The sequence below is a fragment of the Magnolia sinica genome, chromosome 6 (assembly GCF_029962835.1).
Source record: "Magnolia sinica isolate HGM2019 chromosome 6, MsV1, whole genome shotgun sequence".
NCBI lineage: Eukaryota > Viridiplantae > Streptophyta > Magnoliopsida > Magnoliales > Magnoliaceae > Magnolia > Magnolia sinica.
Genome location: NC_080578.1, coordinates 91551906 through 91564950, shown reverse-complemented (window position 1 = coordinate 91564950; position 13045 = coordinate 91551906).

The window sequence follows — 13045 nt, the reverse complement described above, 5'->3', positions numbered from 1 at the left end:
TATGGTGTGGCCCACATGAGTTTTGGATCTATTCTCACACTTTAAAATGTATGGTAATGCTGATGGATAGAATGGTTGTCGCACAGACATCACTGTGGGCCCCGCAGAGCTTTCGGCTCACACGCAACTCAGTTCCAGTGCTCAATGCCAGCTGCCTATTGGTCCGAACGTGGAACACAAGTCTGACATTCGGCCTTTTTATTGGGTGGGGCCCACTCATCAGATCAAACTTGTGGGACAGACGTTCATGGTGAAGATGGACGACACTCGGCCTGTTTGTTGGGCGGGGCCCACTCAGGATCAAGCATCTGTGGCCGCCAACTGAGTCCCACATGCTGAGTATTTCAATGATCCCAACCGTCCATGTTGCGACTATGAGCTATATGGACCACTGCAAAATATAAAGAGTAAAGCGCTAAATTGTTACCAAATTTCAATGGTTTAGATTCAACTCCAAAAATCAAGAGTGCGTACCATTACCCAAGCGTGCTTACGGACCAATAGCTTATTTACAGTAGTAAAGAGAATATGGACGGTTCAAATCACTAGACCATCCCCGGTAGGCTGCGAATAAAGGATAAATATAAGAAATCACACGTATGGGTGTACTTCTGTGCACGTGAGACATCAGTTGAGGTAGAGCGGGTCGCGGACACTTTCATGTCCGGATGGACCAGAGAAGGCCCGATCAGAGGCAGAGGTGATCCAGACCATTAGAACCTTATAACATGCTTATTTCACAAACTGGAATGAGTTACCGGATGTACCATATATGATTTTGAGTTAGGAGAAACTTTAGCCAACCAATTGGGTTGCCTATGCTAAATTTACGAGATTCCATGAGATCAACGGTAGAAAATTCATTTTACTTTCATTTTTACTATTTATAATAAGTTTTAGTTTGATTAAAACTCTTCATTATTTGAGCTTTAGGAGTTGTGTTAAAAAGTGCTTAGAAAAATTAGGAGAATTAATGTAAATAATAAATCGTTACAAATTTTAGAGAGTCTGAGTTGGAATTTGATCCTGAAACTTATTCTAAGGTTTGGTATCACCATTTAAAAGAATGTAAATTCATTTTTATTATCTATCAAAAAAACTTAGAATTTATTTCTATTCTTTTCTATTTTTTGCCCATGAATTGGAAAAATCTATATGACAATATTTGGAGTAGTTATCCTTGAGGAGGACAGTGATCGACCTCATCACGTTCATCCCCGTGTCACCCGTCCTCATCCCCACTATGAGAACAGGCATGATATAGGCCCATGTGCACATATGGTGGGCCACATCTGTATAAAAGAAATGGAACGCTGAAATTCGACTAAGGGTAAATGTTTAACTTACTTGTGTGGGCCAACATATCAGCAAATAGGCTTGCTTTCTCGCCCAACGAATCTAAATGTTACCCACCTTATAAGAGGCTTGGTGGATCTAACATTCGCACTTTTCCATTCCCCAAATGATAATTACACCCTAAAATTTTAGGCATACATCCTTTTTTTTCTTTTTTTTTTTTCCGTCCTGAGCTCTAAAGTTAAAAGTAATTATAGACTAGTGTTTCTCACTTTTTTTTTTTTTTTTTTTTCCATTTCTTTAGTGACAAGTCACCTGATTTCGTGTACAAGATCTGAACCGATAATCCGGTGGCTTAGATGGGCCATTCCACATGTGTAAGACATGGGGCAATTTGAACTATTCTATTTGGAGGATTTTGTGGGAAAAAGAAATAGATGGTTTCAAAACATCAAAATAATAATAATAATAATAATAAATAAATAAAAATAAAAATAAAAATAAAAAGTCAACCGAAGTATCAGTGATGGGCCATTAGTTTAATCTACTTAGATTTGGATCGGTGGAATAATCTTTTCTACTATGGAAATAAAGTAACTTTTCTTATATGTGACCTTTTTCGCCATTGGTACAAAGTGGGTTGCGGAGTTCCAAGGATTTTTTTGGAGAAAGGTTGATTTTTATTTTCTTAAAAAATAAGAAACAAAGATTTTCAGCTAAAATAGGGAGCGGATTAGGTGTTACTCGTTTAACACCTTAGTGGGTGTTACCCTTACCGTGTGGGGCCCACCTTGATGAATGTGTTGTATATCTATGCTGCCCATCCATTTTTTCAGCTCATTTTAAGATGTGATTCTAACAGGAGGACCACATCACTAGAAACAATGGTATATGGATATTTTTTAAAAAAAATTGTAGGCCATAAAAGTTTTGGATCATGCTGATATTTGTATTTTTTTCATTGAGGTCATCTTGACCTTATCAAGAGATTAGAATGCAAATAAACATTACGGTGTGCCCTAGAATGTTTTTAATGGTGGGTGTTCAATCTCCACTGTTTCCTATGGTGTGGTACTTCCGAGATTTGAATTTGCTTAATTTTTGGGATGATGTCCTAAAATGGGTGGGAAATGGATAGATGGTGTGGATATAAAACACATCATCAAGTGGACCCCACGGTAATCATAACACCAACTAAGGTGTATCTCGTGTGACACCTAATGCACTCGGATCCTTACTCTTGCTCGGGTGGTAGACTCTTAGGAGCTTCAACACCCAGTCAAGGGTTCAAGTATCCACACATGGTGAAATCCCACTGAGGCATGAGTGTGTGGGTGTGTGTGTGTGAAAAAAAAAAAAAAAACACCTAATGTGCTCACATTTGGATTTTATGTTTCTATTTTTTGAAAGTTGGACCACACCACTTGTAATTTTGTTAACATGACAAAAAGAATGTACAAACATATTTTGAACCCACCTAACGATTAAAATAATAGGTGAGCTGTATTATTTTTGTGGAGCCATTTAGTTGGATTCTTTTCCATAGCAAATGATTAGAGAGTTCATGTAGACGAAACCTACGAGGGGCTTACTGCGATCTGTGAGAAATCCACTCGTTCATCATTTTCTCAAGCTTATAAAAGAACAGGAGCTTAAAAAATAATGCAGATCTAACCTTTCTTTGTTTTTTTTTCTGTTTCTCTTTTCATACCTGATTGGGCGCCGGCTCCCTTTTGTCACTGGCCCTGCCCGAACCACGCATTGTGCAGCCTTGGCTCATTTCCATATGATATAGAAGTAGCCTATTTTTTATTTTTATTTTTTTTTTGAAAAAAAAAAAAAAAGTGAGAATGAAAACGTCTACCGTTGAAACCTTCATGGGGCCAGAAAAATTTTCGATCATGCCAATATTTATGTTCTCCGTTCATCCAGTGGGAATAGCCTTATTAACGGCTTAGATGAAATATAAACTTCATGATGGCTGGACAAGTGGGTACGTACTCTAGGGGAGCCTTGTGCACGAGAAAAGGCAACACGTGTGACTTTAGCTAACTCTTTCTAGCGTTTCTTCTGTAGAAATGCTTCTTTTGCGCTTCTCTTCTGAGTGATTTTTATGCAACAGGAAATAAGACACCACTTCCTCCCAAAAGTTTTGCAATCCAAGGCTATCGTTTGCCTAGTCAATGTGAATTTTCCACTAGCGCATTGATGGTATGACCCATCTGATGTTCGATGTGGATAGCATCCACGTGTGGCAGTGCCATGTGTGTGTGTGTGTATATATATATATATACACTGACATTCTAGCTTTTCTTTTAATCTAGTTGTTCTTTAGATAAAGTGGAACCTGAAAGGTACATATCTAATGACTCATTGCCCTCATATCAGACAATCAAGGCTGGAAAAGTTCTAACATAGATGTTTAATAGTAGTATTGAGGCCAGCCTTGCTAGGCCCCAACACGTGTACAAGCCCATCTAAATGCACTCAATTGCTAAAGTTGAACACACATATGAGGTCTAGGATGTCCATTGGATGGGTCCCCCCTGCACATGATGGTGACTAAAAGCCATATCCGTCCATTAATCAGTTGAACCACATGTTACTACATGTTAGTGGACTATTTTCTGAACTGGCCTGTCCATTTGAAGTAGTGAGATGAGTTAGGCCGGATCTAAGTCGGATTGAAATTGAATGTAGATGGGTCTTTTTGGGTAATCCTGGCAGGGGTGGTGTTTGCAGGGATTGTTCAGACAAGATCATATTTACTTTCATTGATTCATATGGTAGTATCTAACACGATTGCTGATCAAAACCGAAAGATTTGCCCGTTTTAGGTTTGACCGAAAAGTCTGGCTGGGTTGGTTCGATCCGACTGAAGGTTATATCCGGTTAAACCAAATGGGTAACGTAGAGTTGCAAAAATAGGGCTATTTAAGTCCTAAGTGTGATTAAGGCTTGTACTTGTGTGGATGAGTATTTTCTCTCTAAGGGCAAAAGTTTGCAACGTGAGAGGGTTTATGAACACTTGTAAGGGCATGGGAATAGATTTTCTCAAGGGACTAGTGTTTTTGTAGGGTTGCTAATCACAAGTGAAGATCGGATGATTTTGTAATCGAAGAAGGTGAGTGCTGTAAATTCTAGGGTTTTGATTATAGTAGATCTTTGTCGCTTTATGCCATGCATGGTTTTTTCCCATAAGGGTTTTCCACATAAAATATCTTATGTTTGGAGTTACTTATTTGATTGTTTGGTTATTCTACTTCATTGTAATTATTATATCTTTGTTAAACATACTTGCGCAAAGCACACAGATTAACGGTGGTTTTAAATCCAAATTTCTAATACATAGGGTCGATTTGGGTTTGTTGTGGCTTGGATCACATCATAGTAGTATGAGATAAGAGCCAAAACTCCAACAAAGTGGTATTAAAGAGTCAGGTTTAATGACGTTCATGAATTCAACAAAGATGTCAGAGTTGAAGTTTGATATACAAAAATTCGATGGGAAGAACAATTTTAATTTGTGGCAGAGGAAGGTTAAGGGTATTCTAGTATCACAAGGGTTAAATAAGGTATTGTTGGAGACCAAACTGGAGAAGATATATGATGATGATTGAAGCAATCTCAGGAAAAAGGTTATGAGCACTATCCGTTTATGTTTATTGGATGAAGTTTTTTTTTTTTGAAATGATTCTATTCATTCACAAAGACTGGGTTACATTTGGGCCTGCCCAGAAAAAAGAACCAGGCAGACCTATCGTGAGAAGAAAACACAGAAACAGAAAAGGTAATTACAGAAAAATTATTCCCTACCATCACGACCTCTAACCGCCCCCAAGCCCACCCTATCCAAGAAAAGCAGGCCCTTAACATGATGCGGCAGCTCGGCAGCAGTTGAGAATTGAGAAGAACATTGGGTCTTGCTCCCAATTTTGGCCAACGCGTTAGCAGGGAAATTGGCCTCCCTAAAAGTGTGGACAATGAGAACTTGGCCCAACATTCTGAGATTTTGGATTCTCTTGATCTAGTAGCCTCCCTGAAAGTGTTTATCAGATAAAGTTATGTACAACGTTCTGAATGATAAATCTCTCCTGGAGATGTGGAAAAAACTAGAAGATCTCTACATAGCGAAGTCCCTCACGAATAGATTGTTTGTGAAGAAATAAATTTTTGGTGGTGTGCTTCCACTTTTCTCCAAAGTTTAGGAGGTGTGCTCCCACCTTTCTCCAAAAAAAAAAAAACTTTTCGGGCTACATATGAAGGAATGATCCAATCTTTTAGAGAACATGAACTCATTTATAAAGATATGTAGCGAGTTGTTAAAGCTCGGAGTGGCGATTGACAATAAAGACAAAATGATGCTATTTATAACATCGCCTCTCACATCATACAACCATCTCATCACTACTCTACTTTATGGAAAGAATACAGTAAAGCTGGAAGAGATCACTACAACTCTCATTTCCAATGAGATGAGGAAGAAGTCAAGCGATGAGGACTCTCAAGTAGAAGGGCTAGTCACAAAGCGGGGTCAGGTGCGTGGGAGATTGAAATCAAATGTTGGATACTTCTATTGTGGCATTAAGGGACACTTCAAGAGAGACTGACAAAAATGAAAGGGTGACCTAGAAAGTAAGGGTAGTAGTAAAAAGAACACAGGTGAATTAACTCGTTTAGTGGAAGAGAGTTTAGATGGAGACCTTCTCTCAGTCTCTTTTAGTACGAGTCATCTTTAAGATACATGGATTCTCGATTCATGATGTTCATATCACATGTGTCCAGATAGGACTTGGTTTAATTCCTATAAGTCCTATGACGATGGAAGTGTTCTAATGGAGAATGACGAATCATGCAAGGCCATTGGAATATGGACTATAAGTCCTATGATGGTATAAGTGTTTAGATTAAGAATGATGCATCATGCATGGCCATCGGAATATGGACCGTCAAGGTAAGGATATTTGCTGGAATCATTCGGTGTTTAGGTGATATCAGACATGTCCCGGATCTAAAGAAAAATTTAATTTCCTTAAGGGTTTTAGATACTAATGGGTGCACATTCACTACATTAGGAGTATAATCAAGGCCACTAGAGATACAATGGTGTTAATGAAAAATATGTACAAGTTGATAGGGAGCACAGTTATGGGTGAGGCCACTACCACCTCACACATAGAATCTGACATAGATGACACTAATCTATGGAATATGCGATTAGAGCAGCAAGAGGGGCATGATGGAACTGCATAAACAGGAACTGTTAGAAGGAGTTAATGCATGCAAGATGCATTTCTATGAGCATTGCATATATGGAAAGTAGTGTAGGGTAAGGTTGAAGACTACTACATATATTAGCAGTGGGGTGCTCGTCTATATTCTTTCCGATGTCTGGGGGGTAGTGACAGTACCATCTAAAGGAGGAATAAGATACTTCATGAGCTTTATAGATGACTACTGGAGGAATGTTTGGTACTACTTCTTAAAACACGAGTCTGAGGTGTTTGCTAGTTTCTAGGAATGGAAGACGGAAGTGGAGAAGCAAATTGGGAGACAGGTTAAGTGTCTCAGGTTAGATAATGGTATGAAGTACAGAGAGGCGAGATTAATGGAATTTTGTAAGAAACAAGATATCACTAGGCACTTTTCAACTTATGTAGCCCATAATAGAACAAGGTAGAAGAGAGGATTAACAAAACTCTATTAGAGAGGACAAAAAGTATGTGGTTGAATGCGGGGCCGCCTAAAAGCTTCTGGACAGAAGTAGTTAATATGGTATGCTTTGTGATAAATCATTCACCATCTACAGTGCTAAAATCCAAGGTTGTAAAAGAAGTCTAGATAAGCAAGGACGTTGATTACTCAAGGATGAGAATCTTCTGGTGTCCAGCATACGTTGAGTGTCCACTTACAGAGTGAATAAAAGAATAAGTTGGATCCAAAATCTAGGAAGTGCATCTTTATCGGGTATAAGAAAAGTGTTAAGGGCTATAAGCATTTGCATTTAGCTTCTCAAAATGTGGTCATTAGAAAAGATGTCATCTTTGACGAGGGATCAATGTTGAAGACCTACAATGAAGCTGCAGAGAAGTCGAAAAAACATGGCAAAGCTGAGAAGTTAATGGTGCAGGTGGAGTCAGTTGAGTCTGTTACTGAAGAGAAAATTCAGGAGTAAGAAACTTACCTAAATAATCAGCATGGTACCTAGAAAAGTATATCTAGGAATAGGAAAAAAAGAACCATTATATAGCCTCGGTTCGAGGACATGATCTCCTTTGCATTATTCACAGGGAGTGAAAATCCCTTCACCTTTTAAGAGGTAGGATTTAGAAAGGAAGGCGACAAGTGGATGTCGACCATGGCGGAGGAGATGAAATCACTACATAGGAATTAGACATTGAGTTGGTAGAACTTCCAAAAGGTTAAAGAGCAATAGGAGGCAAATGGGTCTTCAGGAAGAAGGAAGCATTAACAGAAAAAAAAAAAATGACAAAAAGTGCAGGTACAACTTCTAGCAAAGGGGTTCTCACAAAAGGAATGAGTAGATTACAATAAAGTTTTCTCTCCAATCATGAAATTTATGTCAATCGGTGTACTACTGGCTATAGTAGCAGAATCTAATTTGAAATTTAAACAGCTCGATGTGAAGATAGCATTTCTTCTTGGGAACTTGGAGGAAGTTATTTACATGAGGCAACCTGAAGCATTTGAGGATCTTGATAAGGAGGGTCATGTGTGTAGGCTAAAGAAGTCTTTGTCTGGGCTTCTTTTTTTTTTTTTAAATGATAATAAGAGCTTCATTGATATGGCTAAAACTTTTTACAACTTAGGCTATTCGGACGGGGCCTGTAGCTACACAACAGGCCCACCTATCATATCCTATACATTTAGGAGACTATTAAGCTCTCTAACAGTGCCTAGACCGGCTTTGTCCAAAAGAAAATGGCCCTTGATCAGCCGAGGAAGGGAGGAAACCTCCCAGAAGGATCTGTCTGATTGCATCCTACTACCCTCTTTAGCCAGCCCGTCTGCTGGCCTATTCGTTTCTCTTGGGACGTGGGAGATCTGAAAGGTTCCCCGATCGCAAAGATTCTTGATTCTAGTTAGCTAATATTTCCATTTCTGGGTGCAGGTGGACTTCTCGGTTATGCAATCCACTACCCATTTGGAATCAGATTCTATGTGCACTCTATCTAAATTGATAGACACACAAAACACCATATCGTCGAAAATAGCCCGCATCTCAGTCGTGTTGTTGGATGCAATCCTATACCCACTGAAGAAAGCAAATATCATATCGCTATGACTATATCTGTAAATGCCCCCACCACTTGTTGGCCCTGGATTGGATAGAACGGAGCCGTCCACGTTTAGTTTGGGCTGAAGTTGTCTCCAAGGTACCAATACAAGTGGTTTGATTCTTATATGGCAGAGATTGGGTAATCAGGTGTGAGTATGACTACTACATGTATTACAGGGTGCTTGTGGACGTGTCCTACATTTTACTAATGCTTTACATTGATGATATGTTGATTGTTGTAAATTATACGAAGGAGAGAATGGACCCGCATTCCAAATGGAGAATGCAGAGAGCGGTCTACGGTTATGGCGAAGGTTGCATAGGAGGTTTTAAGGCTTACTTAGCATAATGCAGTTAAGATGGAGATTGTTGTGTAAGATGCCTTAGATTCTGTCAATCTCTTGTGCAAAGATGTCTTATCTCAGTTTGACTGAGGCCAATTTTGGTTCGACCAAAAATTGGGTGGTTTCTTAGATTGCTCGCTTTCAAGATTTGCACATTTTAAGTTAGAATGAAAATTGTAGTTGGGTTAGTTCAGTCCAATCGAAGGTTATATCTGGTCCAACTAAAGGGGTTACGTAGAGTAACAAAAATTAGGCTATTTAAGTTCTAAGTGCGACTACGGCTTTGTATGACAAGTGTTTTCTCTCTAAGGGCAAGGGTTTGCAAGGTGAGATGGTTTATAAACACTTGTAAGGGCTTGTGAATGGATTTTCTCAAGGAACTAGAGTTTTCCTAGGGTTGCACATTACATCGGGAGATCAAGCGATTCTATAATTGAAGAAGTTAGTGATGTAAACTCTAAGATTTTGATTATAGTGGATCTCTATCATTTTGTGCCATAGTTTTTTTCCATAAGAGTTTTTCAACTAAAATATCTTGTGTTTGTGGTTGCTTACTTGATTATTTGGTTATTCTGCTTTATTGTGATTGTTCTATCTTTGTTAAACATGCTTCCGTAAAGCACACGGATTAGTGATGGTGTGAGATAAGAGTCGGAACTACAACATAGCCATTTTTTTACTTTTAAGGTAGAGAGGCTTGTATACAGTAGAGGATGTAGAGAAATCTACAATTATCTTGGAGTCATGTACTATTATGTCGAGAATGTGGTATAGTCTATTTTACAAAAGCTATATATAAATATCTCTAAAATGGTCTAGAATTTTGTAGTGATTTTTAATAGCTTGAAAATGAGTAGAAAAGTGTAAAAGTTTTCAAAACTTTTTAGTAGCAATACAATGTTTCGCCTCATTAATAAAATACTTTTTTTTTGAAAAGAAATTGTAAAAGTTTTTAAAACTACTCGTTGATGTTCCAAAAATCCTACATGGTAAAGTACAAGATATTGATGTAAAGAGTCTGGATAGTTCCCATGCATATATAGACGGGAGTCCCTCCCATCTCAGTCAGGAACTCAATCTGTCGACGACATCCTAAGCCTTTATGGACCGACTAGTTTGGAATAGGTTTGTACCTTTGAAGATCGCATCATTCGTCTGGAAGATCATGAACAAGGTAGTGCATGTGGATGCAGAGATTCATAAAGTAGGGGTTTAGCTAACATTGAAATGCAATAGCTTTAATGTCTCTAATTTAGATGTCCATATTCCAACTGATTTAATTCAGAGTATACTCTCTCTAGATCTACCTTATTCAAGTCAACACCTATCAGAATCTCAATAAAAGGCTCAAGAGGATCAGGAACAGGGAGAATTACTTGGGGTATGGCTAATTTCTTTTGGGGGCACACAAATGGAGCCAAGAAAAAACACTAGGTGAAGTGGTCTGACATTTGCTACCCTACAACAGAGGGAGGTCTCGGCATCAGGTGCATGGCAGATGTAATGGCAGCTTACAGGATCAAAATGGTGAGAAATTTCTTGGAGGGGAAATCCCTCTGGGCGAGACTCATGATTACTAAATACATCAGCAAATTCATTCACTCCAGGGGGTTGAATTCAGCTGTGAACTCAATTGTCTAGAAAGACTTATCAAGATCCCTCCCCTTCGCTTCCATTCATTCCAGATGGCTCCTTGGTGAAGGCAGAATCAACTTCTAGTCTCAAAATTGGTTAGGGGAAGGATTCCTGGCGCTGCAGGCAGTGGGACCTATCCCTGCCCACCTCAGGAACGCCACGGTCAAAGAATTCTTTTCGGTTCCCTCTTCAATCAGTTGGCACGAGCTTCATGGTATTCTCCCTCCATCTTCCATCTAGCTGCTCTGGGCCTGCCCTGTCCCTCTGTCCAACAGGGATGCCGTGCTCGCCTAGGACTTGACAACGTTCGGTAAATTTTCTTTGAATTCGACTTGGCATGGCATCCGGCATCATAAGCCGAAGGTTCCCTGGGCTTGGAACGGAGACCTGCCACCGAAAATTGGTTTATTCCTGTGGAAAATTCTACATCACGCCATTCCTATGGATGCTGCGATCAAGACTTCGGGGTAAGTTTCGCTTCTAAATGTGAATGCTGATGTGCTGAATTCGGTCCTTCGACTGCGGATAGTGATGTTCAGGGTCCCCACACAAGGCGCACCTCTCCTCAACCGCTGCTCTTTCTCCCCTCTGTTCATGGGCTGTCGCGCCCAGATCTGATGCACCGGAATCGGGACCTTTCTCCCTAAGCCTCAAACGCTTCTGATGTCAGCCCAGTTCCGATCTCCCTGTCTACTCCCACCTAGTCCGGTTCCAGATCTTTGCTCCTGACTTAGCATCATTCTTCGCTGCACCCCAATGGGATGCCTGCCGCTGCGCATCAGCTGTGCCTCACCACCCCCTCGGCGCATGGTGAAGAGACCCTGGATCATCTCCTATGTTCAAGTTTGATAGCCACAAAGGTCTGGTCGTATTTCCATAGAATTTTTAACATCCTTGTCATCGTAAATCAGACCATTCAATAAAAGATCTGCTTATGGATGTCAAAGGCTTCTCCCTCTTCTCACCTTAAGCGATTGTTGGGTCTTGCCCCTGCTATTATTTCCTGGGAAATTTGGTTGAGCCGTAATGCTTTGCGATTCGAGGGAATTCAAATGTCGGCTCTAAACATTATCTCCCGGATCTCCAGATCGATGCAGGAAATTGGCAATCCTCTATCTGACAGTGCCCTCCCGTCTCTGAGGGACGGCGCGACCCTCCGAGCCCTTCATCTTGATTGCAGCAGAGTTTGCGTAGGTATCAAGCCGGAGATCGTGAAATGGATGAGACCTCCGCTTGGTTGGTTCAAACTGAACATCGATGGTTCTTCTCGTCAGAATCTGGGTGAGAGTGGTGGAGGTGGTGTTATTAGGGATACCTTTGGTCGGTTGACTTTCGCTTTCCATAGGTACTATGGTATTGCCTCTAACACGGTAGCAGAGGCCCAGGCTATGCTTGATGGTATCACTCTCTGCAGCAAATTAGGTCTCTCTAACATTGTTGTGGAATCTGACTCCTCGGTGGTGGTGGAAGTGTCTAAGGACCCCAATGCCCATTGCCCTTGGAACATCTGGTACAGGCTGGGAGCCATCCATCTTTTCAACTGATCTCTCAACCTATCTTTCAGACACATTCTTCACGAGGAAAACTCGGTGGTTGACGCGCTAGTTAGGATGGCAAGCGAAGGATGTGGCAATTCCTTTTATTATTCTCGGTCGGACTTGCCATGAAAGGTTAGGGCTCTTCTGGTTCTGGCGGGTCAGGGTTACTTGAGAACCTGACGCTTGCGTCTCCCTGCCCCTCCTTTTCTATCGACGGTTTAGGGGCCCCTTTGTGCTTGTTTGTGTAGGTCTTTCTGTTAGTTAGGCGTGGTATACGATAGGCTTGGCTCCTTTCCTTTTTGTTGGAGCCAGCCCGAAGGGCTATACATTTGTTCCTATTTTTAATAAATTGGGTGTTGTGAGCCCATCTTCCTTTAAAAAATAATAATAAATAAATAAATAAATAAAAACCGAGGTTTTTCTAGCTGGAACATCCCATTTTCCTGCAACTTAGCAACCTTTTAGGGAGGTTCCTTGGATTGACAATGCCAAGATTACAAACATCAGAGCTACTCCTTTTGTGCTATAAGATCATAGGGAAGATAACACAAACTCTCCCCTCCATTAGCAGCCCCTCCCAGCTCCTCCTCCGATGCAGTCGTTGGTGTGCAGTGGCGTTGAGAATACAGATCACCTATGGGCTCATTTCTCCTGTATTTTAGATATGCATGTCCAATGGAATTAATCAATCAATTAGAGGATCAATCTCTGGGTTAACGGGGCCTCCTCATCAAAGTTCATGAGACTGAGGGGTTTAATCCCGTTTTTCATTGTTTAGGAGATTTAGCTGGGGCCCAATGGCAGTAGGTATGATGATAAGAGGATGTTATCAGGATCCATTATTGCTAAAGTTAGCAATTGGCTGAGAGAAGTGGGCAACCGATTATCAAAGAAAGGGAGGGTTTCCTTGTCTGAATCAGTTTACTAGTAGT